This window comes from Lactuca virosa, chromosome 4 (assembly GCF_052849685.1).
Source record: "Lactuca virosa cultivar CGN04683 chromosome 4, Lactuca_virosa_CGN04683_v6, whole genome shotgun sequence".
Lineage (NCBI taxonomy): Eukaryota > Viridiplantae > Streptophyta > Magnoliopsida > Asterales > Asteraceae > Lactuca > Lactuca virosa.
In genome coordinates this window covers 205,493,301-205,497,654 of record NC_136429.1, presented here as the reverse complement: position 1 = coordinate 205,497,654, position 4,354 = coordinate 205,493,301, and positions in this window count along the sequence as shown.

Sequence of the window (4,354 nt, the reverse complement as noted above, 5' to 3'; positions counted from 1 at the left end):
TTTGATTAATAGTTAATTAATAGATAAATATTAAATCTAGTGAATTGGTTTATTTAAATTTGAATTTAACAGCTTAAATTTCGAAATTTATATAAACCCTTGAAGTTTTAAAAAGTTTTAAAACACACCTTATATATATATTATAATTAAAGGTTTAATATTATATGTATAAGAATATGGTCAGTCAAATCGCTAGTATGCCTCATTCACGAAGCTAATCTATAAGGGGGGTATAAGGAAACTGCCTATAAAATGGTAGTTGAATGGGTGTCCACTCTCACCCACCGCTTCCTTGATTAGTGGAGGGTCGTTAGCAGAACGGATTTGATAGGACAACTACTTCTCATTAAAAGTATAATGATATTAAAGAAAGTACTAGAACATTATTTTCAAAATCCCAACTCTAGTTACTTTAGGAAAAATGTGAAAAGTATGCTAATCCATGAAATTGCACATTATGCTTTATTGGTCGTTAGTGGAGCGTGTGTGGTTAACCAGCACACTAAAAGGCACTAATAAAGAGTAGCAATGGGTATCTCATAATTGTCATTTTGATGGAGCGTGTGTGGTTTACCAGCACATCAATAGTTAATGATAAAGACAATGAGGTTACCAAACACATTTGCATGGTTATTCACATCTTGTTTGTGATCCTCGGCATCCCAGTCACAAATAGAAGAGCATAATCTGAGAATAAAACATGCCATTGAATAGTTTCAATGTATCTCAAAAGAATTAGGAATTTCACTTCGTTTGTTTCGTCTAATGGTGGAATTGGTGAATCGTCATTCACCTACCTTTATGAAATTTGCACTTGGATCTCGGCATCCCATTTCTAAGTTGTGAATCTTCATAGTTGGATCCTAACCTTGATATTATATCTTTGGGTTATTCTATTAAGGTATCTTGAAATCTAACTAAAACTTTCTTTCTTTTCAGATGTCTACTCCTGGAAACACTTCTGCTTCGTCCTCCTCCAACCAAAACTTCTCTTTGCTCAATATATGCTCCAAAGTCGTTATGGATGGCTCAAACTATAACGATTGGATGCGCAACATCAAGATGGCTCTTCGTTTCGAGAACAAAGAATATGTTCTTGAAAAGGAGCTCAAAGAGCTTGATGAGAATGAAGCTACTCCTGAAGATCTTGCTGCCTACAAGAAACATTACGATGATGCTACCAAAGTGGCATGCATCATGGTGGCAACTATGTCCCCAGAACTGCAGAGGTACTATGAGGACTACTGGCCTTTCGAGATGAACAAGGACCTTATGGAAAAGTACCATAAGCGAGCTCGTCAAGAAAAGTTCGAAGTAGTCAAGTCACTCATGGCTTGCAAGATGAAAGATGGGGAGTCAGTTGTGTCACATGTGCAAAGAATGCAACGCTACATAGAGCGTTTGGTCAAGCTCAATATTCACTTTGATGAGGAATTGGCCATTGACATGGTCTTGAACTCACTTCCTGAATGTCATGGTCAGTTTATTCTAACTTACCATTTGAACAATACTGAGCAGACCTTGGCCCAATTGCACAACTTGTTGCAGACAGCTGAGGCAGGGATGAAAGGTAAAAGTATACCCTCCACACCTGCTAGTGCCCCTGTTTTGGCTATTGGACAGGGAAAGGGGAAAAAGAGGAAAGGTCCTCCCAAGCAAAACTGGAAGAGCAAGGCTCAAGCTGGGTCATCTAGTAATGGCCCAAAGGCTAAGCCCAATGGTTCCACTCCCCATGTTTCTGATCCAAAAGAGGCAGTTTGCTTTTACTGCAACCAAAAGGGGCATTGGAAGAGATCTTGCCCACAGTATCTGCAAGATATCAAGGATGGCAAAGTGAAGCCATCTTCGGCAGGTATTTACACTATTTCTGCTAATAACTCATTATCTTCTCGTTCATGGGTCCTTGATACAGGATGTGGTTTTCATATCTGTTCTGATTTGCAGGGTCTAAAGGAAAGTGAGGAGATAGAGCGAGGAAGGATAAACCTGATCATGGGAAACAGAAAGTCTTCACCAGTAACCAAGATCGGAGTTTATCAGCTTCTGCTTAGTAATGATGTTAGATTAGATTTAATAAATTGTTGCTATTCGTCTGAGATGACGAGAAACATTATTTCATTTCATGCATTGTTCAGACAAGGTTTTACATATTCTTTTAATGATTTGAATGGTTCAATTTCTGTTTATAAGAATGGTGTTTTTATGTTTGAAGCTTTGCCTTGTAATGGTGTGTATGAAACAGTGACTTGTGTTGATAGCCTAGGAAATAGTGTACTTAATATTGACTTGTCTAATAGTGTAGACAAGGCATGCTTGTGGCATTGTCGTCTTGGACACATTAACAAGAAACGCATAGCCCAACTCCAAAAGGATGGAGTGTTGGAATCATTTGACCTAAAGTCAGATGATATGTGTGAGTCTTGTCTTTTGGGAAAGATGACAAAATCACCATTCACAGGGTCTTGTGAAAGAGGTGAAGGTCTGTTGGATCTCATACACACGGATGTGTGTGGACCCTTCAGATCAACTACAAGAGATGCTAATCGATTCTATGTGACCTTCACTGACGATTATAGCAGATATGGATATATCTACTTGATCAAGCATAAGTCAGAAACTTTTGAAAAGTTCAAAGAGTTTAAGCATGAAGTCGAAAATCAATTGGGCAGAAAGATAAAGATACTTAGATCCGATAGAGGCGGGGAGTATCTTAGTATCGAGTTTAACGACTATCTGAAAGAATGTGGGATAGTCTCACAATTGACTCCTCCTAGGACACCACAGTTAAATGGTGTAGCTGAGAGGCGCAATCGAACCTTGTTAGACATGGTTCGTTCTATGATGAGTCGGGCTTCGCTTCCTATTCACTTCTGGGGGTATGCCTTAGAGACAGCCGCCCACATCCTCAATCTTGTCCCTACAAAGAAGGTTGCCAAAACACCTCACGAAATGTGGACAGGGAAAGTTCCCTCGTTAGCACATATTAAAGTCTGGGGTTGTGAAGCTTTCGTAAGACGAGAGACTCACGACAAGCTAGCAGCTAGAAGTGAGAAATGTGTTTTCATTGGTTACCCAAAGCAGTCTTTTGGATATTTGTTCTACAGGCCTAGTGAGAACGTGGTCTTTGTAGCACGAAGAGGAGTCTTTCTTGAAAGAGAGCTCATATTCAAAGAGGACAGTGGGAGCACTATTGACCTTGAAGAAATTCAAGAGTCAGCCAATGAAGGAACCTTAGATGACACTAGCACTCAACCAGAGGAAACAGTTCCTGTTGAACCAATTGATAACTCATTACCTCTTAGAAGATCCACTAGGGTGAGTGTGCCACCTGAGTTGTATGGTTTTCATATTACTTCAGATGGTGACACATTCATAAGTGACAGAACACTGGTAAACTTAGATGAACCAGTCACTTATAAGGAAGCAATGGCAGGCCCAGAGGCTTCCAAGTGGAAAGAGGCAATGGACAGCGAGATTAAGTCCATGTATGACAACCAAGTTTGGAATTTGGTTGATAGTGCACCAGGTCGCAAGACAGTTGGGTGCAAATGGATCTTCAAGAAGAAGACAGACATGGATGGGAATGTGCATACATTCAAGGCTCGACTGGTTGCAAAAGGTTTTACTCAAACCCCAGGGGTTGACTATGATGAGACTTTTTCGCCAGTGGCTAAGATTAAATCTATTAGGATATTGCTCGCCATAGCTGCCTTTCATGATTATGAAATCTGGCAGATGGATGTCAAAACTGCTTTCCTTAATGGGAAGTTGGCTGAAGATGTTTACATGAGTCAGCCAGAGGGTTTTGTTGATGCAAAGTTTCCCAATAGAGTGTGCAAGCTTGAGAAATCCATTTATGGATTGAAACAAGCATCTCGCAGTTGGAATCTTTGCTTCCATGAGAAAGTCAAAGAGTTTGGTTTCTCTAGAAGTGAAGATGAGTTTTGTGTGTATATCAAGGCTAGTGGGAGTATAGTAACTTTTCTGGTGTTATATGTCGATGACATATTACTCATTGGTAACGACGTTCCAACCTTGAAAGAGGTTAAGTCTTGGCTTGGAAAGTGTTTTGCAATGAAAGACCTTGGAGAAGCTGCCTATATTCTTGGGATTAGAATATTGAGAGATAGAAAGAAGAGACTAATTGGACTTAGTCAGAGCACATACTTGGATAAGGTACTAAAGAGGTTTAGTATGGAAAATTCCAAGAAGGGAGAGCTACCTATCCAGAGCAATACCAAATTGAGTAAGACTCAATGCCCGAGTACAGATGTTGAAATAGATGACATGAGTCGTGTACCTTATGCTTCCGCTGTCGGATCGATCATGTACGCTATGACATGTACTCGCCCTG